Here is a 27,474-nt window from a genome sequence, read left to right as displayed (position 1 = left end):
GAGCACCCAGTGGCCTACATCAGTCGGAAGCTGCTACCCAGGGAAGTCAGTTATGCAGCCGTGGAGAAGGAGTGTTTGGCGCTGGTGTGGGCTCTAAAGAAATTCCAACCTTATCTCTACGGACAATCTTTTACGGTGCTCACCGACCACAATCCATTAATTTGGCTTAATCGGGTCTCCGGGGATAATGGACGTTTGTTACGATGGAGCTTGGCACTGCAGCCTTACAATTTTACCATACAGTATCGGCCAGGAAAGCAGAATGGGAATGCTGATGGACTATCCCGGCAAACTGAACTATAAAACTCTCCCAGACAGCCCCAAGCTGACCCGTGGTGGATCTAGTTGGGTCTGCCGGACTATGGGATGGGGGGGGGCACTGTCTCAGACACTGGCTGCAAGGACCTTTTTCTGTCCATATTCACCCTGTTATTTGGTTGTTAATTCTGAACAATACATGATTCTTGAAAGAGCTGATCACATTGACCTGCGGAGACGAACTGTCTGGTCACCAGGGCTGCCTTAAGTGTTGTGTTAATTAACATGTTAATTATATAATTGTCTTTTAAGTTTTTGCTAGAGGGGGGGGAGTATCCATGAGTCAGCCCTACCTCCTTATCTAACCCCTTGTGTTAAATGTGTATAAAAAGGCTGTATTCTGTCCAATAAAGGATTCAAGATTCTACAAGCTATTTTCGGCTAGACTTGTATACAATGCAGCTATAAGAATATATCTCTCTGATGGTCAGACTGGAGGAAGCAGTATTACTGACGGAAGCACTCAGTGGAGTGTGGGATAGGATCCGTCACATGCTCATTACCAGATAAAGAACTTTTTACATATTATAGGCTAATCTCTATTATACAACACAAAAAGTTCCCTCCTGCCCAAATTTTAAAAAAAAGCGTGGAAATACTGGAACTCAGATGATTTCCAAATTAAAGGTATCACATTATTTTATGAACTACTATATGCCAAAACACCATTCCTCAAGAATTCATGCCTGGGTAAGTGGGAAGCAGAGCTGAACAAATCATTCTCAGACTATCAATGGTTGAAAGCCATTAAATGTAATCATCAATATTCTAAATGTTCAAACTATTGGGAAATAGCCCAAAAACTCCATCTATGATGGTACTTTACACCCTACCTGACAGCTAAATTTGCACCCAACAATACTAATGAGTGCTGGAGAGGTTGTGGACAGGTGGGTACATTGACACATATGATTTGGTCATGCCTCCATCTCCGCAGTTTTGGGCAGGAATCTTTCAACCGATCTCCAAGTTACAGGAGTCATGGCCAGCCCAATTGTTGAACAAGCAGTCCTTAATATCAATGTTACTGCATTCCATACCTCTCTATGACCAATAGTTATGCACATTTTATTTTCTGCCAGAACAGCAATCTTGAGAAATTGGAAATCTAATGTTGTGCCTAATGTCAGAGAAGTGAAATGAAATATACAAATATGAGCAAATATTAGCATATAAAGGCGGCAGGACTTCACAATTTGAAAATCAGTGGAATACCCTAAACACATACATGGTATGAGCCTAGGTTTCTTTAAAACTTTCTTTAAAACTTTGATTTCTCTGTTATTCTCTATTATTACACTCTTTGGATAATGTAACATAACCTATATCTCTAGTGGTGAAATGCCTAACTTTCATACAAGCATAACTATTACATGTACGGAAACTAATATATGCCACCCTAAGTATGTAAAGTAACAATGGAAAATGTATATTTCTTGTTTGTTTCTAATTTCAGTTTTCTACCTTTGTAACCTTGCAAAAACCAATAAAAAATATTTGAAAAAAAAAGGAGAAGCACATTAAGGTCATGGAGTGGCCTAGCCTAGTCTCCAGACCTTAAAGTGGTTGTAAAGTCCTGTTTTTTTTCCTATAAAAATAACAAACATGTTATACTTACCTGCTCTGTTGCTGTGGATTTGCACAGAGCAGCCTGGATCCTCCTCTTCTCGGGTCCATCTTCTGTGATCTGGCCCCTCCCTCCTGTTATGTGACCCCACAGGAAGCAGCTTGCTATGGGGCATGTGAGCTGAGTCACAGCTCCCTGTGTCCATTCAGACATGGAGCTCCGACCTGGCCCTGCCCCCTCTCTACCCTGATTGGCTAGCTGACTTTGATTAACAGCAGCAGCAGCCAATGGCGCAGCTGCTGTGTCTCAGTCAATCAGGAGGGAGAGTCTCGGATGGCTGAGACACTCGTGGACATTGCTGGACAGAGGGGGACCTCAGGTAAGTGTTAGGGGGGCTGCTACACACAGAAGGTTTTTTTATCTTAATGCATAGAATGCATTAAAATAAAAAAAGCTTCTGCCTTTACAACCACTTTAATCCTATAGAAAATTTATGGAGGGAGCTAAAACTTCAAGTTGTCCAGAAATCTTAAGGATTTAGAGAAGATTTGTAAAGCAGAGATCCAAAATCCCTCCTGAGATGTGTGCAAACCTGGTAACCAACTACAAGAAACATCTTACCTCTATGCTTCCAGCAAGTGTTTCTCCACCAAGTACTAAGTCATGTTTTGCTTAGGGATCAAATAATTATTTTACCCACTGAACTGCAACTCAATTTATAACATTTGTATCATGTGTTTTTTTTCTGGATTTTTGGTTAATATTCTGTCTCCATCATTTAAAATGGACCTATGATAAAAAATTATAGACCCTTAATTTCTTTGTAAGTGGGCAAACTTAGAAAATCTGCAAGGGATCAAATAATTATTTTCCCCACTGTATATATGTACTGTACTTGTGCTATTCACAAGTAGATCTAGATATGAGGCCTGAGGAGCATACAGGACTGTTTTATATGGCTATGTCCTCCGTTTTGAGGATTTATATTGAAAGTGGTGACAAGTAAACATTTGGTCATAACAGGCATATTGTACTTGTCAGTTTTAGAAAATTATAGCTAGTTCAGACTGAAGTTGAAAGGTATATATATAAAAAAAAGTCATTTACAAAATGCCTTGCATAGCAATTGTATATGTTATCTCAATGTTTCAAAGAAATTGGAGATGTACCTTACATATTTATTTGCAACTAGCTAGGTCTAATGCATTTTAAATTTCATAAAATACTGAATTTCACTTTGAAATATTTTTTTCTATTACATTGCACTGTTTGTGTGATGTAGTTGATGCTCAAAACATATATGAATGCAGTGAAAAAGTAACAGCTACTTTCCTGTGCTGAGAAATCATTTTATGGAATGTAAACACTGAAGATGTTGCTGTACATGAAGAAATGAAGACATAGTAGAAAATGGAATCAGTGGAGCATTACAGACTAATAGATATAAATAAGGAGAATAGAAAATTTCACATACTTGATTTATTTGCTGGAACAGAAACATTTATAAAAGTTATTGCTATTTATATTGATTACTTAGTGGCGGAAATAGCTTGATGTAAATTGTATTGTTTTCTTTTGCATATTATACAACATGTTAGCTGCTTAAAGCACACTGTGATCAATAAAAGTTCAAACTACTGTTAAGTTCACTGAGAATTCAGGTGAAGGTGATGGTCCTGTATACACCTACAAAATGTACTTGGCATATAGAGTACAATGTCAAATAGAAAAAAATAGGTTATTTTAAATTTAAAGGCCAAAAGTAATTTAATTGTTTAGTGTGTAATTAACCACTTCAATACTGGGCACTTTCACTCCTTCCTGCCCAAGACAATTTTCAGCTTTCAGTGCTGTCGCACTTTGAATGACAATTGCATGGTCATACAACACTGTACCCAAACAAAATTTTTAGCATTTTCTTCCCACAAATAGAGCTTTCTTTTGGTGGTATTTGATCACCTCTGGGGTTTTTATTTTTTGCTAAACAAACTAAAAAAGACCAAACTTTTTGGAAAAAAAAAAGTTTTTCTTTGTTTCTGTTATAAAATTTAGTTTTCTCCTTCACTGACAGGCATTGATGAGGCTGCACTAATGGGCACTGATGTGGCAACACTGATAAGGTGGCACTGATGGGCACTGATGAGGAGGCACTGATATGTAGAATTGATGGGCACTGATAGGTGGCACTGATGCGCACTGATAGGCGGCACTGATGCGCACTGATAGGTGGAACTGATGGGCACTGATAGGTAGAACTGATGGGCACTTAGCCGATCGGCTCTCCCTGTCAGCGTGAATCGAAGAAAGTAGTTTACTAGTACTTCCTGGTTCACGCTGTGATCAGCTGTGATTGGCAACAGCTGATCCCGTGGTAAGGAGCCTCTGTCAGAGGCTCCTTACCATGATCAGAGATTCAATGTGTCAGACTGACAAACAGGACCACCGATTACTGCGCTGCGTACACCCGCATGCACGCGCCAGCATGTTATCCTGAAAGACATCATATAACTTTCAGTCAGGATAACAGAACCACCCGGCCATCATTCTACTATAGGCCAGGTGGGAAGTGGTTCAAGGGACAATGTTACCTTGCCTATGCAGTGCAAGGAGACAGGGTCTCTAAAAAGGGCATCCTTCACCTTTGATACTCTTCTTTCTTGTCCTTGGTCACAGGTCAGATTTAATTTGTTATTGTCTTGTGACAATCTTCAGTCCTAAGGATTGACTGCTAGGAACAGGCACCATCACTGTGGAGCAGATCACGTGTTCCACCACCATACTTGGAAGCTTTTTCACCAGCTGCTGAGGAGCAAGCAGCTGGGATGATGTGTAGGTAAGCTGCGTATGTTTGGGTTGGGGGAAGCCCTTTTCAAGGACACTGAAAGGGCAAGGAGACAGTGACTCTTTAACCACTTGCTTACTGGGCACTTAAACCTCCCTCCTGTCTAGACCAATTTTCAGGTTTTAGCGCTGTTGCACTTTGAATGACAATTGCGCGGTCATACAACACTGTACTCAAATGAAATTTTTATAATTTTTTCCCCACAAATAGAGTTTTCTTTTGGTGGTATTTGATCACCTCTGCAGTTTTTATTTTTTGTTAAAAAAATTGAAAAACACGGAATTAAAAAAAAAAAAATTATATATTTTTTATATTTTGTTATAAAATTTTGCAAACAGGTAATTTTTCTCCTTCATTGATGTACGCTGATGAGGCAGCACTGATGGGCACCGATAGGTGGCAGTGATGGGCACTGATGGGTGGCAGTGATGGGCACTGATGGGTGGCAATAATGGGCACAGATTGCTTACACTGATGGCAACACTGCTAGGTGGCACTGATTGGCACCACTGGTGGGCATTGATAGGTGGCACTTGTGGGCATTCATAGGTGGCACTTGTGGGCATTCATAGGTGGCACTGCTGGGCACTGGCAGGTGGCAATGACAGATGGCACTGGCAGGCTCAGATGAGGCATATGTGCTTCCTTCCTCTTTGGGACCGATGTCCCTTTAACATAAGCCGGTAATCGGCTTTTTTTTCTCCTCACACTGTCAGCGTGAGGAGAAAAAGAAACCGATTACCAAGCTTTTGTTTACATCATGTGATCAGCTGTCATTGGCTGACAGCTGATCACATGGTAAGGGGCCGGGATCGGCCCCTTACTCGGATCTGTGATCATCTGAGTCTCCGTGACTCGGTGATCACAGCACGCGCACTGCGTGCCCTGCAGGGTGCACATGGGAGGACGTCCCATGATGGCCTCCCGGAAATTGAGGTCCGCGCTGTGGCCGTCATTCGGCTATGGCCCAAACCTCAAGTGGTTAAAGTGGCTGTAAACCTCAGACAGAAAATATGAACACAGCATATCCCTCTATAGTGTGTACTATCTCAATTAAGAGCACTAAGTGTCTCTATTGTCTGTTGCTTTGTTCCTCTGATATCATCATGAATCACTTATGACAAGTTTTCCTGACCTAGAGAAAAAAGGTGACAAGGGAGGGATCTCCAGCTAATTGACAGCCTCAGCTCTGTTCCTGTGTTCACATAAGCAACAGGTCAGCAGCACCCAGGTCACATTCCCATTTTCTGCAGCTCTTGCATAAAAAAGCTCAAAGAGATATATGCAGTCAGCAAAGGTATACAGGTATACAGTCAGCAAAGTTTACACTCCTTACGGATTGGAGAGCGATTGGCCTAACTCAGCAGAGCACAGCAGTCTTCTCTACAGTGCTAACACTAGAGCAGAACTAGACACATAGTGTTGAGAAAACTGTTTTCTTGTACACTTTACTTTATTACACACAAAAAAATAAACTTCAACTTGGATTTAAAACATGAATTCAGATTGCCTGTGCCAGAGCTACTACTGTGTAAGGCATATGGTGTTAACTAAATAAAGCTGTCGTGGCAGCATATAAGACGTATTATGTGTCCAGGATACATTCTTTTTATTTCATCTCATAACTATAGGTTCTAAAGCTATTAATGTTCTTCCAATAGACCAACTGCAAGTTTCTGAGAATTTACTTGTTCTTATCTAAGAAAGACATTGACCATTATTTGTACCTTGTCAACTTTAAAATGGCCATAGAACCCAGAAGACAGCCAGGGATTTTGGGTGCAAAAGGCATGCTATACAAATGATTGACCATTTCTCATATAAGTTTCATGTAAAATTGTCATTGTTAAGGTTCCAAATAAACAGTGCCTTTTATGTAACTTTGAAGATTTTAAAAGTGTTGATTGTTGATTTAGATCTTTAGCTGTTTGCACTTTGAACAGCAACAACATTAGTAAATGCCTCATAGTTAATGCTTTTGCCATTTCTTGCCCCTCCCTTCCTCCCTCCCTTTTGATTGAAAGCTCTCACAAATGGGGTCCTCTTGTACTGTTTGTGCTTTATTTTGTAATACTGGGCTTTCCAAACCATTGGCACTATACTGTATAAATCCAGTATTATAATAATAATAACATATCATGTAGACTGTTTTTAACTTGTATCAATTTACACCTGAGTGTATCGATTTACTGGCATTTTTGGGGCCTTTTTTAAGTTTATTTGCAGCTTTTTACAAGCTTTTTTAAAGGTGTTGTAAAGGTCCGAATTTTTTAAAATAAAAATAACAAACATGTTATGCTTACCTGCTCTGTGCAAGGGTTTTGCACTGAGCAGCCTGAATCCTCCTCTTCTGGGGTGCCCCGCTGGCACTCCTGGCTTCTCCCCATCTTTGGGTGCCCCCACGAAGAGCCACTTTCCATGAAGAGCCACTTTCCATGGGGGGCACCCATGCGGGCGCGTTCCCGAGTCCTGCAGCTGCATCAATTAATACAGGCAGTGGGACTTGGCCCTGCCCCCTGCGTCACAGGATTTGATTGACAAATAAAATCTATCCAATGAGGACAGAGACAGAGGCTGGAGCCTCTGGGCTTGTTCACATCGCTGGAACGGATGGGCTCAGGTGAAAAAAAAAAAAGGTAAGGGGGCTCTGGGGGCATAGAATGTATAAAGGTGGAAAAACCATGAAAATTTACAATCCCTTTAAATTGTTTTAGAAATGTATTACAAGTGTTTTCCAGATTCAGACATTTTTGTTTAGGCAATAGAAAGCACTAGGGGGAGGAGAGGGAGAGGAAATTAGGGGTGGAGAGCTGCTATTTGGGAGTTTTAGGAGCGTTTTTCTACTCAAGTCAGGCGTTTCTATTGAAGTCTATGTGACTAAAACGCTTGTAATCTGCCATAAAGAAGCTCATGTACTTTTTTGAGCTTCAGACATTTTGCTTCAGGCAACAGAACGCTCATATATAAACAGGGACTATTGAAATGAATGGGATTTTTCTTGTTGGGCGTTTTGGAGCTTCGGAGCTGAGCGTTTTACAAGCACCTGAGCGTTTTTCAGCTTGTAAAACACTCAGCTCTGAAGCTCCAAAACGCAGAAAAAGCAAACTCTCATTCATTTCAATGGCCCCTTTTCACATATGAGCATTTTGTCACCTGAAGCAAAATGCCTGAAGCTCAAAAAAGTACATGAGCTTCTTTTTTGGCAGGTTACATGCATTTTTGGCCCAATAGACTTCAATAGAAATGCCTGACTTAAGCAGAAAAACGCTATTAAAATGCTCATAACGAGTTTCTTTTTGCAGATTACAGGCATTTTTAGTCCCATGGAAATGAATGGAAACCCCGGAATATCGCTGAATAAGCGTTTTACTGGCATTTTTCAACCACACAGTTGTTCTTGACTCCTTGTAACACACACCCTTTTTCAGAAAGCACATGATCAGCAAGATGGAGGACAGCAGTCTCCTGTATGAATCTGAAAGCTTCATCGCTTTGGTGCGGGGACATCCCTGTGTTTATGATACAAAGCACCCACAGTATAAACATGGCAACTTCAAGACCAGAGCATGGGAGGGAATCTCATTCCAAATGGTTGTCAGGTGGTCCAGTTTGACAAAAACCCAGAAGCATGATAAAGATACAGTGCCTTGAAAAAGTATTCATACCCCTTGAAATGTTCCACATTTTGTCATGTTACAACCAAAAACTTAAATGTACTTTATTGGGATTTTATGTGATAGACCAACACAAAGTGGCACATGATTGTGAATTGGAAGGAAAATGGTGTTTCTGGTGGTAGGGAACTCAATTATTAGAAGGACAGAGAGGGCAATCTATCATAAAGGTAAAAAACAAATAATGCGCTTACACTAATTAGTATAAGCTGCGACTAAAAAGTAGTAAACCATAAATCATATAAAAATCAAAAAGTCGCGCTAAAAGCTAAAGGTGACAACAGGCAAATGCCTAGAAAACCTCATAGGAATACGAGGGTGAATAATAATCACTGAGTGAATACGTTTTATAGGAGTGCTGAGCAATGTACATACACACTGTAAAAATAAATAGAGCTAAAAATACTATTAAATAAATGGGACACAGATATTATTAACTATGTCCGTGTGGAAAAATCAATATTGCATGACCCAATCAATGACAGGTGAGTATCTCAAATATCTATAGGAATAATATTGTGACAAATCTGTGACTATGAAAACTAAACCATAATTGATATAGGAAAATAGTAAAGAAATAAAAGAAAATAAACCCAAAAAAAGTCCATAGCTCAACAAAAACAGTATTGATTAAAGTCCATCCGTGTTAAATTAACATGCATGAAAAATGGCTTGTCTCCAAGTGCTCTGTGAAATATTGTAACAAAATCTTGCTGTGGTGAAAAATAGAGTGCGTAGACAGACCTCCACCTCTTGGAAAAATTGCTGCCTCTTACCAGATAGAAATGGTCCCTGGATTTGGACGCTGAGTGCCTGCTCTAAAGATCCCTGGCTGGGGTTGCAGCCATCCGCCCCTTGGGTCTCCTGTAATTAAGAGACCATTTCTATCTGGTATTTTTAGTATTTTTAGCTCTATTTATTTTTACAGTGTGTGTGTACAGTGCTCAGCACTCCTATAAAACTTATTCACTTAGTGAATATTATTCACCCTCATATTCCTATGAGGTTTTCTAGGCATTTAAAAAAGGAGACCCAAATTAGGTAAAAGCTGCGCTTAGATTAATAAAAAGAAAAAAAGCTGCCAGCACCCTGAAAAAATCCTGTATCTGACTTTCAAAAGTATAATAAACAATAAAGTGCAGCGCTAATATGATATGTGAAAAGATACAATTGAGTTCCGCCAAGTGACATATAAAACAATTAGTGACAAAACATATTGCGAATACAAGTAAGAAGCAAAACTGAAATCACAAGTGTATGTGAGAAAAATCCAAAAGTTCTTAATAAGTCCACAAATATATAAATAAATAAAGAACACCCATCCAAGAGAGGTTGTGACGAAAGGTGCCTAGATGTGATCCACCAAAACGTGTATGAGTAGAGTCTGCTTACCAGACGGCGATGACTGCTATTATGGCAGTCTCGCCCAGCATAGGGATTATGGTCTCCCAAAACCCAAGGTACAATGCAGGATCAGTAGTTCTAATACTCCATCAAACCGGAAATACAAAAGAGAACACCTCCATAGCGCAACATTGTATGATATAAAATTTAATAGCATATAAAGAATCGCACTTACAATATTGTAGAAAGTATGCAGCATGTGAAAACTCAAACGGAGCGGCGGCGTCTCTGTGTGCCGCGATTCACTTCCTGTGTTCAAGCCCTTCCGAGAACGTGATGACGTCACCGTCGTAGGCTCCTCCCTACGCGTTTCGTCACGATAGGACGTCGTCTGGGCGTTCGGCCAATCCCCAGACGACGTCCTATCGTGACGAAACGTGTAGGGAGGAGCCTACGACGGTGACGTCATCACGTTCTCGGAAGGGCTTGAACACAGGAAGTGAATCGCGGCACACAGAGACGCCACCACTCCGTTTGAGTTTTCACATGCTGCATACTTTCTACAATATTGTAAGTGCGATTCTTTATATACTATTAAATTTTATATCATACAATGTTGCGCTATGGAGGTGTTCTCTTTTGTATTTCCGGTTTGATGGAGTATTAGAACTACTGATCCTGCATTGTACCTTGGGTTTTGGGAGACCATAATCCCTATGCTGGGCGAGACTGCCATAATAGCAGTCATCGCCGTCTGGTAAGCAGACTCTACTCATACACGTTTTGGTGGATCACATCTAGGCACCTTTCGTCACAACCTCTCTTGGATGGGTGTTCTTTATTTATTTATATATTTGTGGACTTATTAAGAACTTTTGGATTTTTCTCACATACACTTGTGATTTCAGTTTTGCTTCTTACTTGTATTCGCAATATGTTTTGTCACTAATTGTTTTATATGTCACTTGGCGGAACTCAATTGTATCTTTTCACATATCATATTAGCGCTGCACTTTTCTAGGCATTTGCCTGTAATCTATCATAAAGACCTGAAGCGCCAATCTGTATGTTATTTACTGGGCACTCGGGTTCCGCACATCATGGATCTGGTGGACAGATTACTGGGAGGGGCTGGGGAAGACCCAGCTGTTATGGTGCACGTTGGCATCAATGACAAAGTCAGAGGAAGAAGGAGTGTCCTAAAGAACGATTTTAGGGCCTTAGGAGCTAAATTGAGGAATAGGACCTCCAAGGTAGTATTCTCAGAAATACTACCGGTACTTTGAGCCACACCAGAAAGGTAGCAGGAGATCAGGGAAGTTAACCAGTGGCTGAGCAGCTGGTGTAGAAAGGAGGGGTTTGGGTTCCTGGAGAACTGGGCCGACTTCTCAGTCAGTTATTGGCTTATTAGCAGGGACAGACTGCACCTAAATAGGGAGGATGCAGCTCGGCTGGGAGAGAAGATGGCCGAAATGTTAGAGGGTCTTTTAAACTAAGCAACGGGGAGAGAGTCTAGATGTAGAGGTAGCCAAAGTGGAACAAATTGGGTGGTATTGGGGACATTAGTGGTAGGTTGACTAAAGCACCTAAACACAAGGTAAATAAATTAAAAAATCCAAATTGCAGCCTCAGAACAACCAACAAGGAGATAGCATGCAACCGGACAAAACTACCAGGCTTGTTCACTAATGCCAGGAGTAGGGATGAGCTGAACACCCCCCTATTCGGTTCGCACCAGAACATGCGAACAGGCAAAAAATTTGTTCGAACACGTGAACACCGTTAAAGTCTATGGGACACGAACATGAATAATCAAAAGTGCTAATTTTAAAGGCTTATATGCAAGTTATTGTCATAAAAAGTGTTTGGGGATCTGGGTCCTGCCCCATGGGACATGGATCAATGCAAAAAAAATTTTAAAACGGCCGTTTTTTCGGGAGCAGTGATTTTAATAATGCTTAAAGTGAAACAATAAAAGTGTAATATTCCTTTAAATTTCGTACCTGGGGGGTGTCTATAGTATGCCTGTAAAGGGGAGCATGTTTCTCGTGTTTAGAACAGTCTGACAGCAAAATGACATTTCAAAGGAAAAAATGTCATTTAAAACTACACGCCGGTCCGACAATACACATAAAAGTTCATTGATAAAAACGGCATGGGAATTCCCCAAAATTAAAAAAAAAATGGGGTGGGGGTCCCCCCTAAATTCCATACCAGGCCCTTCAGGCCTGGTATGGATATTAAGGGGAACCCCGCCCAAAATGTAAAAAAAAAATGGCATGGGATCCCCCTCAAAATCTATACCAGACCCTTCAGGTCTGGTATGGATTTTAAGGGGAACCCCGCGCCAAAATTTTTAAAAAAATGGCGTGGGGTCCCCCCAAAAATCCATAACAGACCCTTATTCGAGCACGTAACCTGGCAGGCCACAGGAAAAGAGGAGGGGGACGAGAGAGCCACATGCCCTCAACATGGGGAGGGTGCTTTGGGGTAGCCCCCCAAAGCACCTTGTCCCCATGTTAATGGGGACAAGGGCCTCATCCCCACAACCCTTGCCCGGTGGTTGTGGGGGTCTGCGGGCGGAGGGGCTTATCGGAATCTGGACGCCCCATTTAACAAGGGGACCCCCAGCTCCCAGCCCCCCGTGTGAAATGGTAAGGGGGTACAAAAGTACCCCTACCATTTCACAAAAAAGTGTCAAAAATGTTAAAAATGAAAAGAGACAGTTTTTGACAATTTCTTTATTTAAATGCTTCTTCTTTCTATCTTCTTTCTTCTATCTTCTATCTTCCTTCGGTTTCTTCCTCCATCTTCTTCTTCTTCTGGTTCTTCTGGTTCTTCCTCCGGTGTTCTCGTCCGGCATCTTCCTCCGTGGCATCTTTTTCCCTTCTTCTTCTCGGGCCACTCCGCATCTACGGGAGGCTCCCACTGTGTGACGCTTCTAGTCTTCTGACGGTTCTTAAATAATGGAGGGCGGGGCCACCCGGTGAACCTGCCCCCCTCTGACGCACGGGGACTTGACAGGGACTTCCCTGTGGCATTCCCCGTGACGTCAGAGGTGGCGGGGTCACCCGTTACATAATCCCAGTCAATCCCAGTGCATCCCATTTTAAAAAGCTAACAAAAGTCCTGGGTGGCTTAACGCCAACGTAAAAATGCATGTAAAAGCAAAGGAGAAGGCCTTTAAAAAATACAAGGCTGAGGGGTCATCCTCAGCATTCCAACTTTACAAGGAATGTAAGGGTACAAGCAAGGCAGCTAAAATAGATAACGAAAGGTAGAGAGTAAAAAAATCCCAAAAAATTCTTTAAGTATATAAACAGTAAGAAAGGGAGGTCAGAACATATTGGCCCCATAAAGGATGATGAAGGGAATCTGGTTACAAAAGATGGAGACTTGGCAAAGGTTCTGAATTTATTCTTCTCCTTGGTCTTCACAAGGGAAATGGGGGGATTCCGTAACCAAGTCTGTGATGTTTATCTTCATAACACATCACCGGATGCAGCCTCATGGCCAACAGAGGATAAAATTAGAAGTAGACTTAACATTAATAAGTCACCGGGACCAGGTGGCTTGCACCCAAGGGTTCTTAAGGAACTCAGTCAGGTGATAGTCAGACCATTGCTCCTAATTTGTATGGACAGTCTACTGACTGGAATGGTACCAGCTGATTGGAAAAAAGCCAATGTAGCACCGATATTTAAAAATGGGCCAAAATATATCCCTGGGAACTTCAGGCCAGTTAGCCTAACATCAATAGTTTGTAAGCTCTTGGAGGGGATGTTAAGGGACTATATACAAGATTTTAGGAATAAAAACTGTATTATCAGCAGTAATCAGCATGGATTCATGAAGAATCATTCTTGCCAGACCAATCTATTAACCTTCTATGAGGAAGTGAGCTGCCATCTAGATAAAGGAAGGCCTGTAGATGTGGTGTATCTGGATTTTTGCAAAGGCATTTGATACAGTTCCCCATAAACGTTTACTGCACAAATTAAGGTCTGTCAGCATAGACCAAAGGGTGAGTATGTGGATTGAAAACTGGCTATGGGGGTGATTCCAGAGTGTGGTGATAAATGGGAGTACTCAGAATAGTCTGGTGTGGAAAGTGGGGTCCCCCAGGGTTCTGTGACTAATCCTATTTATTCTATTCATAAATGATCTGGAGGATGGGATAAACAGCTCAATCTCAGTATTTGCGGATGATACTAAGCTAAGCAGGGCAATAACTTCTATGCAGAATGTAGAAACCTTGCAAGAAGTTTAAAACAAATGAATGGGGTGGGCAACCACATGGAAAATGAGGTTTAATGTTGAAAAATGTAGAATAATGCATTTGGGTGGCAAAAATATGAATCCAATTTACTTGCTAGGGGGAGAACCTCTGGGGGAATCTAGGATGGAAAATGGCGCCCTAGTAGATGACAGGCTCAGCAATGGCATGCAATGCCAGGCTGCTGCAAGCAAGGCCAACAGAATATTGGCATGCATTAAAAAGGGGATTAACTCCAGAGATAAAACAATAATTCTCCCACTCTACAAGACTCTGGTCTGGCCACACCTAGAGTATGCCATCCAGTGCTGGGCAGCAGTCCCCAGGGGGGATGTGCTGGAACTGGAGAGGGTCCAGAGAAGGGCAACAAAGCTAATAAAGAGACTATAGGATCTCAGCTATGGGGAAAGACTGCAAGCATTGAACTTATTCTCTCTGGAGAAGAGACGCTTGAGAGGGGATATGATTTCAATGCACAAATACCGTACTGGTGACCCCACAATAGGGAGAAAACTTTTCCGCACAAGGGAATTTACTAAGACATGCGGCCATTCACTAAAATTAGAAGAAAAGCGGTTTAACCTTAAATTGTGTAGAGGGTTCTTCAATGTAAAAGCAGTAAGGATATGGAATTCTTTTCCACAAGCAGTGGTTTCAGCGGGGAGCATCGATGGGCGCCTATCAAGAACCATGAATCAGACCAAGACAGAAGTAAAGTTAAATCACACGTTTATTAATAATAATAATAATAATAATAATGTAAACAGAGTAAGCGTAGTCAAAACAATCCAGACTTCAATAACCGGATCGGGTAGTCAGCCAGAGATAAATGTAGTAGTACAGCAAGCAGGATCAGGAGCCAGAAGGAACATCAGCTGAGCGAGTCTTCAACAGGAACGCAGGAGAAAGTCTCTGTGATGTTGACAAAGGCGAAGGCAGAGTGGGCTGGACGGCTTTTAGTACACAGGACTGATGAGCAGAATCAGCAACAACTGGGTAACTGTGGAGAGAGATGGGAGCTGGCAATTAGCCGACAGCTGAGCGGCCAGCTCAGAAAAGGAAGGGCTGAGTCCAGCCCTGACAGTATCCCCTCCTCAACGACCCCTCCCCCTCGGAGGACCTCCGGGCTTGAGGGGAAAACGTCTATGGAAATCACGGAGGAGGACAGGGGCATGTAGGTCCGAGGATGAGACCCAAGAGCGTTCTTCCGGACCATACCCCTTCCAATGCACCAGGTACTGTATGCACACATGGAACGTACGGGAGTCAACAATGGATTGTTGTACTTCATACTCTTCATGGTTTTCAACCTGTATAGGGTGAGGACATGGCACCGAGGAGGTAAAGCGATTGCAGAGACCAAAGGTTTCAATAAGGAGACATGAAACACATTTGAGATGCGCATACTAGGAGGAAGGTCCAACGTGTAAGCCACTGGGTTAATCCTGCGAAGGATACTGAAAGGCCCAAAAAAATGAGGTACGAACTTCAAAGAAGGAACATGAAGTTGGAGGTTGCGAGACAAAAGCCAGATTCTGTCCCCAAACTGGTAGGAAGGTGCAGGCAGGCGTCTGCAGTCAGCATGGAGTCTGTACCTATTGTTAGCATGTTGCAAAGCCTCCAAAGTGGAACGAAGACCACGGAGATGCTCCTCTAATGCAGGAATACTCTGTGGAACAAACGAGTCAGGCAACATGAAAGGTTGGAAACCATAATTCGCCATAAACAGGGACAATCAGGAAGCAGAATTCAAAGCACTGTTGTGAGCAAACTCTGCCCATGGTAATAGGTCTGACCAGTTGTTATGATGGTCAGAAATATAGCAACATAAGAATTGCTCCAAGGACTGATTGGCTCGTTCTGTGGCCCCATTAGACTGCAGGTGATACATAGAGGAGAAAGCAAGCTGAATTCCCAACTGTGCACAAAAGGCTTGCCAGAACCGAGAGACAAACTGACTACCCCTGTCCGAGGCCATCACCTTGGGTAGCTCATGTAAGCGAAAGGTCTCCGAGCAAAAATGGAAGCCAGTTCCTTGGAAGTGGGCAACTTCTAAAGTGGAATAAAATCACACATCTTTGAGAACCAGTCAACCACCATAAGGATAACAGTGTTGCCTTAGGAGTTGGGTAACTCCTCAATGAAATCCATAGATAGGTGGGTCCAGGGCCTCTCTCCATTGGGTATGGGTTGTAGGAGGCCCACTGGAAGGTGTCGTGGAGTCTTACTCTGAGCACACACGGAACAGGCAGCTACGAAGGCAGTTATTAGAGCACGGCAGTATGGAGACTCTTTGGGACAAAGCAGCGGTCACAAGGTTTCTCAGGAGGAGCATGGACCTGAGCAGCAAGAATTTTGTCACCCAAAGGAGAAGTAACACTGGTGCAAACCGTAGCCAGAATACGGTCAGGAGGAATCACAGGAACCAGAACCGATTCTAACTTGGAAGTGGAGGAAAATTGTTGTGACAAGGCGTCAGCCCTTACATTCTTAGTACCGGGTAAGAATGAGACAATGTAATTAAAACTCGACAATAAAAGAGCCCATTGCGCCCTTCTGGGAGAAAGGCGCTTAGCCTCAGACAAGAATGTGAGATTCTTATGGTAAGTAAGAATGAGAACAGGCACAGTGGTACCTTCATGGAGATGTCTCCATTCTTTCAGGGCTAAAATGATCGCCAACAGCTCTCTGTCACCAATCTTGTAATTGCACTCTGCAGGTGACAATTTCTTGGAAAAATAGCCACATGGATGCATAGCACTCTCAGAGTTAGGGCGTTGAGACAGAAGGGTGCCAAATCCAGTCTCAGAAGCATCAACTTCTAGGATAAAAGGCAACGTAAGATCAAGATGTGCTAACACAGGAACAGAAACAAAGGCAGCCTGAGACTCTCAAAGGCCTTAATGGACTTAGGAGATCAACTCTGTGGGTTACTGTCCTTTCTGGTCATATCAGTCAGGGGCTTGACCAGAGATGAGAAGTTACGTATAAACTTCTGATAATAGTTGGCAAAGCCCAGGAAATGCTGCATAAACCCACGGGTCGGGGCCACTGTAGGACTGCCGAAAGTTTCTCTGGGTACATCGAAAAACCAGCAGTGGAAATTACATAGCCCAGGAATTTAACCTGTTCACGATGGAACTCGCACTTCTCCAGTTTACAATAGAGATTGTTTTCTCTTAGTTTCTGAAGCACATGACAGACATCTGTGTGGTGGCTCTCCAGGGACTTGGAAAATATGAGGATATCATTGAGATAAACCACCACACATAAGTGCAACAAATCTCGGAGGACATCGTTAATAAATTCCTGGAAAACTGCCGGGGCGTTAAAAAGGCCAAAAGACATTATGCGGTACTCATAATGGCCTGTTCTGGTATTAAACGCAGTTTTCCACTCATTGCCCTCTTTAATCTGCACGAGATTGTATGCCCCTCACAAATCAAGCTTTGTGAAAACCGTTGCTCCCTCAAGGCGGTCAAATAACTCTGTAATCAACGGAATCAGGTGGGCATTCTTAATCGTGACATGATTGAGACCCCTATAATCAATACAAGGTCTCAGTTCACCGCTCTTCTTCTTCACAAAGAAGAAACCAGCACCAGCAGGAGATGAGGATTTGCAGATGAAACCTCAAGAAAGTGCGTCTGTAACATACTCCTCCATGGCCTTATCCTCCAAGACCGACAAAGGGTAAACCCGGCCACGAGGGGGTATGACACCAGGTTGAATGTCAATTGGGCAATCATAAGGCCGGTGTGGAGGCAAACTATCGGCTTGACCTTTGTCAAAGACATCGCTAAAATCATGGTACTTGTTCGGCAGGGAGGAGAGTGAAGAGGTCACAGGACCTTGGCTACCTTCTGGAAGCATGTCTCACTGCATTGTGGTGACTGGGAGAGACCCTTAGCATGGAGCCAATCAAAAGAGGGGTTGTGCCTCTGTAACCAAGGATAACCAATAACCAGCAGAAACCTAGGTGAGAAAATAACTTGGAAATGGATTATCTCATGGTGGAGAGCCCCTACAGCCATGGACAAAGGAACCGTCTCATGAGTCACATGGGCAGGCAGTAGAGGTCTCCCGTCAAGAGCCTCAATGGCAAGTGGAGTGTCATGCACCCGCATGGGAATCAAATGCTGCGATACAAAGGCAGCATCAATGAACAGGCCTGCAGCCCCAGAGTCGATTAGAGCCTGTATCTCGATGGACGACTCAGCCCAAGAAAGGGTGACTGAAATCAGGGGCTTACCTTCTGGATAACTGGGGATGAAACAACGCCACCTAAGGTCTGTCCATGACAGAACCTCAAGGTTCGGGCATTCCCTGGATCGGTAGGACAAGACTTCCAAAAGTGACCTGCCTGGCCACAATAAAGGCACAATCTCTCCCTCCTCCTAAAGGCACTCTCATCCGCAGAGAGACGCATGAACCCAAGTGCATGGGTTCATCTTCACTGACCGACTCGGTACCAGGAGGCATGGGAGGTGAGGGAGGTATGGGTGGGACTGCAAAGCTCGGAGGCAAACGTACAGGAGACTTCCACAAGCGCTCCTTAAAAGAGAGTCTTTCTCCAAGTCTGGAGTCAATGAGGATGGCAAACGTGATCAACCTCTCCAGCTCAGTGGGTATATCTCGGGCTGCTATCTCATCTTTGATAGAATCCGAGACCATGAGAAAAAGCAGCCATGAGGGCCTCATTGTTCCAAGCAACCTCTGCTGACAGAGTACGGAATTCAATGACGTAGTCGGCAATAGTTCTCGTACTCTGTTTGATGGACATGAGGCACTTGGCAGCAGAAGTGGAGTGTGCAGGAACATCAAATACCCTTTTAAAGGAGGCCACAAAGTAAGGGTAACTCAAGACAACAGGTTTTTACATCTCCCATAGAGGGTTTGCCAAGGCCAAGGCTCTCTCAGAAAGCAAAGATATCATGAAACCTACTTTGCTTCTGTCCGTGGGAAACGCCTGGGGCAGCATCTCAAAGTAAATCTCAACCTGGTTGAGAAACCCTCTGCATTGAATTGGACCCCCCCAAATCGCTGGGGAAGCGGAGCGGAATCAGACATAGCTCTTATAGAGGTAATACTCGGGGCGGGTGCCTGCAGAGAGACTGGTGCAGCAGCAGGGACGGCCTGCAACTCAGGTTGTACCAGAGAAGCCACAGTGGGAGTTTCCAGGTGAGCCGTGCGACTCGGGAGCATTTGTAACGCTATGGCAAACTGATGCATGTGGTGATCTTGTTCATCCAATCTGGAAAAAATATTACCAACAAGTGGATTGACTGTATCTTCTGAATTCATGGCCTTCGCCTACTATAAGGAACCATGAATCAGACTGAGACAGAAGTAAAGTTAAATCACACTTGTTTAATAATAATAAGGTAAACAGAGTAAGCATAGTCAAAACAAGCCAGAGTTCAGTAACCGGATTGGGTAGTCAGCCAAGCAAATGTTAGAGAGCCAGAGATAAACGTAGTAGTACAGCAAGCAGGATCAGGAGCCAGAAGGAATGTCAGCCGAGCGAGTCTTCAACAGGAATGCAGGAGAAAGTCTCTGTGATGTTGACAAAGGTGAAGGCAGAGATCAAGTGAGCTGGAAGACTTTAAGTAGGCAGGACTGATGAGCAGAATCAGCAACAGCTGGTTAACTGTGGAGAGAGATGGGAGCTGGCAATTAGCTGACATCTGAGTGGCCAGCTCAAAGAAGGAAGGGCTGAGCCCAGCCCTGACAGCACCTAAACGACCACAACATACAGGGGTATACAATCTACTTTTATGGTGCCTCCATGGCAGCATACCAATGGTCAGTTGCTCCGCCCCCGACCAACCCACAGGACCACTTTAACTCTATAAATAAAAGAGTTGTTCCCCCCCTTCCGGTATTCTTTTCTCTGTCCTCATTCCTGCAGGATCACTATCAGCCCTACCTCACCGCTTTATGGTGTGACCCTTGCAGGTTAATGCTCTCCTGCAGTATGGAGTCCCATTACTTGGGCTACTAAAGACACCAGAAAAGTATGGAAGCCCATTTTTCTGTGGATCTTTTTGGGTTTTTTAGGGGTTAACAGGAGCTTGTTATTCTCCTCTATGTTCCCCTGTTCGGCATATCTCAAATTGAATATGTATATACTTATTTTTTCTTTTACATAAAAGGTTTCCTTCTACCTCCAGGAGATTAGATGGCCGGCAGTATCCCCCGTGTGTGTGTTTGTCTTCTCCCTGCTTCACTAGTGTGCGGCGATTCGTGTGCGCCGCTCAGCTCTGCTTTCCCGGGGGGGGGCGGAGTGACGGCGTAACGCCGCGGCGCATGCGCAGTAGCGCTCTGAAGCCGACGGCGGCCATCTTAGTGCACCCAGAATGCTCTCAGATATAAAGAGAGCTTGACTTCATTCAGGGGCTAGCTGCCTAGGGGAGGACATCTCTAAAGATGTCTTCTCTATATTTTCTCTTTCCATTGCTGTGTTATGGAGCCCAGCCAAGGTACTGGGGGGGTTTATATATTTATGTGCACATTATATATATATATGTGTATATATGTATATATATTTAAAACTGCAAAACTAGTCTAATGCCGCATCAAAAAGATCCTCAACATACCGCTAGGTAAGGGCTGCAACAGTCATGTAAGTTGTTTTTTTTTTTAAAAAGAGCAACCCGGACTGGTAGAAACATCTTTTTTTTGGTTTCTATTTTTTTTACTATAGCCCGCATGACGGATCATCCCGCAGGTCTTCCCACAGAAATTCTCCAGATAGGAGATCAAAGGGTCATAGGAGCTTGGGTCATTCTCACTCATACTCAGCCCATGCTTCCTGCAGTGGTCAGAGATCTCCCCAATGTTCCTCAAGTAGACATGACTAACAGCGCAGACCTGTGTATCCTGGAGACAAAGCATGTTGGGTGTGTGGAAAACAGGCCCTACTTGATAAACTGGTATGTGGTCATTGCCTTCTAGAAGCCACAGGGGGCAAAAAAAGAGACAAGCAAGAGTCTATGGAATCGATCAAAAATATGAATAAAGATTCTATCCAGGAGCTGGCCTTTTCCCAAGATCAAGTAACCCCACCCTCGGGCGAAACAGCAGTAAACACACCCACCCCTCAACCTGATCCAGATGCCGATTCTGAAAACGAGACAGAAGTGGGGGAGGAAAGTGCTTCGGCCTTTGACTTCTCTTTAGTAGAACCTTTTATCATTGCAGTAAAGGACACAATTTAATGGGAGGAAGACCCAGAGCCTCCATCTAAAACAAAGAGATATTTTCCACACCTAAAGAAAAAACTATCAGCCTTCCCTTTGATGGAAGAAATCAAGGAAGTGGTGACGGATGAATGGAAAGCAGCCATTGATGTCTTAAAATGTTCCTCCAGAGCTATGCTGTACTCCATCACTGCCAGAAGGGCACTGTGGCTAAAGCCATGGTTGGCCGACCCAACATCAAAGCAATCGTGGTGTCGCATTCCACATAATGGGAAAGCTCTGTTCAGCGACAAAATGGATGCAGCAATCACCAGAGTCACAGGGGGGAAAAGTGGTCTAATTCCCCAGGACAGAAACAGGAGGAAAAGATTTGCTACATGTCCAGCTGTTCAGCAGAGAGCAAAAGATTCCAGAACGTACCGCCCAGGTAGGGAGTACAGAAGAGGCTGGAAGGGTCCGCAAGCCACCTTTTTGAAGATGGGAAAACCTAAAGCCTCAACATCCACAGTTGAGGGCCAGAAGTCCTTTTGACTCCCTATCCACCCAAACTGGCCCAGTGGGAGCTCAGCTCAGAGCGTTTGCCCAGGTTTGGGTGGAAAATTGCGTAGATCAGTGGGCAGTTTCCACTGTCCTTCAAGGGCATTTCTGGAAATTCAGAAGGCGCCCCCCACCCTTTTTCTTCCAACCCACCAAAATTCCAACCTCCAAGGAGAAGAGGGAGGTCCTTCTTCAGTATGTGCAAATTCTTATTCTCCAACAAGCAGTAGTGCTGGTTCCGGACTTGGAAAAACGCTCAGGATTTTATTCCCCAATCTTTTTGGTCCCCAAGAAGTCGGGAGGTTGGAGGCCTGTATTGGACCTGAAGAGGTTGAACAGACACATTTGTGTAGAGCATTTCAAAATGGAATCCTTAAGCACAGTGATTCTATCAGTACAACCAGGAGATTGGATGGTCTCTATAGACCTCCAAGATGTCTATCTTCATATACCTATCCAACAGCAGTTTCAGCCATTCCTTCAATTCAAAATAGGCGACTTACATCTCCAATTCCAATGTTTTCCCTTCAGGATCTCAACAGCTCCCAGGACCTTCACCAAGGTGCTAGTGGCAATCTTAGCTCCTCTCCGAGAGAAAGGGATTCAGGTGCTACACTATTTCGACGACATCCTGATTTTATCCCAGCACAAAGAGACCCTAGAAATACATCTGTGGTCCTAGACACGCTGAGCAGGTTCGGGTGGCTGATCAATTATTCCAAAAGTCAGCTCACACCTATGCAGGAGATGACATATCTGGGCGCATTCTTCAACACTCCAGAGAAAGCAGTTCAGAAAAAATCCCTGTTCTAATAAGGAAAGTGAAAAAAGTACTAGTGAGCCATTCCATGTCAGCATCAGACTGTCTGAGCCTGCTGGGGTCCCTTTCTTCATGTATACCCATGCTAAAATGGGCCGGGTGGCATCTACGGGGATTCCAGCTGGGTTTTCTGTCTCAGTGGAGGAATCACCTAAAACAGAGGATATTGATCACGCCTGCAGTGATGTCCAGTCTCTGGTGGTGGACAAGACCATCGAACCTTCTGGTTCCCTGTTCCCTGGGGCCCATCTCATGGACCATTCTTACATCAGACGCAAGTCGGTTGGGTTGGGGAGCACACTACCAAGACCAGTTGGTACAAGGGGGATGGCAACTCAATTTGAAAGAAGTAGTTTCGAACATCTTGGAACTAAGGGCAGCATGGATGGCAATCTTGCATCTAGCCACCTCCCTCAGAGGCAAATCTATACTTCTCCAGATGGACAACAGAGCGGCAGTGGCCTTTGTCCAGAACCAGGGGGGAACACACAGCAGGCCCCTATTAGGTGAAGTAATGCCCATTCTAACCTGGGCTGAGAAGAATTTGATCAATCTACGGGCCTCGTATAACCCAGGGCCAGAAAATCAGCTAGCCGACCATCTGTCAAGATCATTCAGCGACAACAATGAATGGTACCTGAATCCGAGGGTCTTCTTCTGGATATGCCAACAATGGGGCACTCCTCAAATAGATTTCTTTGCCTCCCCACTCAATGTAAAGATGCCTCTATTCTTTTCAAGATTCCCGTCTTCAAGGTCAGCAGGAATGGATGCCCTAGTCCAGCCATGGAATTTTCAGAAGGGGTATGCATTTCCCTCGACCCCTCTGATATTGAGGTTTCTCCAACGTCTGACAACAGAAAAAGTCACAATCTTGGCAGTGATCCAGTATTGGCCCAAGAGACCGTGGTTCACGCTCCTAGTCAGGATGGCCCTGTGCAAGCCGCTTCCTCTTCCATGCATGGACAACCTTCTGTCTCAGGACTATTTCTCTCACCTGCACCCGGAAAGCCTAGACTTGAGGGCCTGGAAGTTGAGCGGAAGAAGTTGGGCGAGTTAGGGTGCTCTCATAGTTTTATCCAAACACTACTACAGGCAAGAAAATCCTCCACTAATTCCACCTATTACAGGGTATGGAGAAAGTTTACAGAGCTGGCAGAGGTTAAGCAATCCCCTGGAACCTGGGGTCCAGAATATACTTCTCTTCTTGCGGAGTGGTTTGGACTTAGGTTTGGGCCTGAAAACACTAAAGGTCCTTTCAGCTCTAACGGATACACGATGGGCATTAAACCCTCTGGTCAAACGCTGTTTTAAGCCAGTCTTAAGATTACGACCTCCCAGGAAAACGTTATACACCAAATGGGACTTGACTGTTGTATCAAATATCCTATCAAATCCTCCTTTTGCTCCCACAGAAGAGTGCACCTTGGAGGATATTTCCTTGAAGACGGTGTTCCTCATTGCCATCATCCAAGCTCTAGATTCACAGGAACCCTACATCACTTTTTTCCCCAGACAGGGTGGTTTTGCAGCCTATCCATCAATTTTTTCCTAAAGTACCTTTAATCTACCATTCAACCAGGAATGGGTTCCTCCAGCATTCAGGGAAGACCCAGCCTCCTCAAGACTACACGAGTTAGATATAGCTAGGTCCCTTAGGCACTATTTAAGTTTAACGCAACAGTTCTGTAAAGATCAACGACTGTTTATCATTCCAAAAGGCGCTAAAAAAGGAATGGCAGCATCCAAGACGACCTTGGCAAGCTGGATAGTGACGTTAATCCAAAGAGCATATCGGGCTAGTGGTCTTCCAGTTCCAGATGGGGTCAATGCGCATTCAACGCGGGGAATGGCCTCTTCTTGGGCAGCCTTGGCGTGGGTCTCCCCTGAGACAATTTGCCGAGCGGCTAGTTGGTCATCCTTCAACACCTTCATGACGCACTATAATGTAGACCCAGCGGTTCTTACTTCCCGAGAATTTGGGGAAAAGACCTTGCAGTTATCTGTGCTGAAGTTTCTGCAGCTGCTGTCATATAAGTGTTGCTGCAGACAGTGGGATATGTGGGGGACAAATGTACTACAGCACTCCAAAATTAGTGACGCTGTGCATGGGTCCCACACTGAGATTTTACATGCATTCTGCATGGCACCCCCATGTATGTAAAATCACAGTGTGAGTGTGCAACCTGCAGGCAAATTGCATGTTCAAAAAGACCATGCGATTTCACTGCGGGTCCCAAACTTTTCAAAGATTTTCAATGTGTGGGGGTGCCCATGCATGTGAAATCACAGTGCGGGTGTGCAACCTGCAGGGAAATTGCATGATAAAAAAACATGCAATTTTATATGCATTGGCATATTATCAATTTTCAATGGCTTCCAGTTGCCATGGAACCTGTCTAGTTGTCATGAAAACTGTGGTGAACTCATCTCGAATATGGGCGCCAGTTGTACTCCTACAGCTGCCGCTCCATTGAGCCCTCTGCATAGGGTGCATTAAGGCATCTTCAAAGCAAATGCCATCCCGCTGCCTTACATAATTGTGCAAGATGCATGCTGCCTTCACTGCACATATGGCGTTCTGCATATTAAGATAGATGGCGCTGTGCAAAAAATGCCATTTGTTTGAAAGCAAGCCAAATGTACATTCCCACATGCTTCTTGCTCTGTTCAGCTTGTAATTAAACACCCTCTTCTCAACATTTACGTTTCTACTGGAGTACGGCATTAGAAGGTGCTCTCCTAATGCAAATGCCTCATCCCAGAGGCAAACGTAGGGTGCAGGTGGATATGATTGGTAGTGGAGAGTTTGCAGGCATATCCAGATCATTGGAATGCACCATCTGACTGAAGGTGGAATGGGGAAAGATGCAGGAGTTCACGCTACTCCCATAGCAGCCAATGTCAACATATTGGAAGCAGTAGTTGGCATCCACAATCACCAGTAGGACAAAAGAGAAATATTTTTATAATTGAAGCATTTTCTTCCACTTGAAATCAGTTGGAAAAAAAGAAGGACCCCCCCTAAATGGGATTTTAAAGGCAACAACACTACTAATATAGAATAAAAAAGTGTTTATGGACCGCTTCAGCCTTGGAAGATTTTACCCCCTTCCTGACCAGAGCACTTTTTGCAATTCGGCACTGCGTCATTTTAACTGAAAATTTTGCGGTCGTGCGATGATGCACCCAAACAAAATTGACGTCCTTTTTTTCTCACAGATAGAGCTTTCTTTTGGTGGTATTTGATCACCTCTGCAGTTTTTATGTTTTGCGCTATAAACAAAAAAAAAGTGACAATTTTGAAAAAAACTCAGTTTTTAACTTTTTTGCTATAATAAATATCCCCCAAAAATATATATGAAAAAAAAATATTTTTTTCCTCAGTTTAGGCCGATATGTATTCTTCTACATATTTTTGGTAAAAAAAATCTTAATAAGCGTATATTGATTGGTTTGCGCAAAAGTTATAATGTCTACAAAATAGGGGATAGTTTTATGGCATTTTTATTATTTTTTTTTTTTTACTAGTAATGGCGGTAATCTGTGATTTTTAGCATGACTGCAACATTATGGTGGAGAAGTCGGACAATTTTGACACATTTTTGGGACCATTGCATTTTTACAGCGATCAGTGCTATAAAAATGCATTGATTACTGTAAAAATGTCACTGGCAGTGAATGGGGTTATCCACTGGGGGGCGATCAAGGGGTTAATGTGTTCCCTAGTTTGGGTTCTAACTGAAGGGGGGAGTGGACTGTGTAGGGGAGATGATAGATCACTGTTCATACTCTGTATGAACAGAGGATCTGTCTGTTCTCCCCACAGAGAACCGGAAACTGAGTGTTTACACACACAGATCCCCGTGGCCAAATCTGGAAGCGACGTAACATGACGGCGATTCGCGCAGCCAAGCCATGTTGCCGCAGTACAACTGCAGCGGCTGGTCAGCAAGCGGTTAATACATATAAAATTAGATCACTCACACATGCTTGCATAGCGCAGTATACATTGTACCAACTCCTTGCTTACTTTTTGATAAACATATGAATACATATTCTCCTATCCAATAAAATGAGGAAGGGCTTAAAACCAGAAACGCGTCGGGTACCGGAACCTTTTCTGAGCTTGGAGAGTACTACTATTCCAACACTTTTGCGTACTTGCTATCAATTCATGCTATCTTGTGTTTTGTTATGTTACTGTTTTAACTGAGCATCACGTGTGAGAGTGATCTAATTTTATATGTATTAATAAACACTTTTTTATTCTACATTGGTGGTGTTGCTGCCTTTAAAATCCCATTTAGGGGGGTTCTTCCTTTTTCCATATATCAGAGATGTGGCAACAATTCACCACTTTCTGACACGGTGAAAACATATTCATACTTGAAATCATTTGGACGATGCAAATATGTTTTCTGTCTACCGCTCCAAATTAGTTCGGAAAATTGCATCGCTCTCAAAACAAATTTGCAATTTATAGCCACTCCTCGTTCATAGGCTTTGCCATCACCATGTTGTGCAACACATCCCAAATTGTACTGCACGTGTCGCGTATTATGTAGCTCGCGGTTGATTTTTCAACCATGAAAAAGTGCAAACTAGCCAATGATTGTTCAGTAATATGTACCTGTGAGACAAAAATGACATAAGTATTTCTGTGTTTTTTTACAGTTATTATCATGAAAAAAAATGGAAAAGCCTCAAAGATGCCTATACATGATATAGGAGACAATTGAGGAAATTCAAAAATGAACAGGCTGTCGACAAACCCCTTCACTACATCCATGCAAAGGAATTGGAATTTTTGTGGCCGGTTCTAGAAATGAGCTCCTTTGAAATTATGACATATAAAGTATATAGACATTCTAAAGCATGTTTCTTTTTTTTT

Source organism: Aquarana catesbeiana, linkage group LG07, assembly GCF_042186555.1.
Source record: "Aquarana catesbeiana isolate 2022-GZ linkage group LG07, ASM4218655v1, whole genome shotgun sequence".
NCBI lineage: Eukaryota > Metazoa > Chordata > Amphibia > Anura > Ranidae > Aquarana > Aquarana catesbeiana.
Note: the sequence above shows the minus strand (reverse complement) of the source record.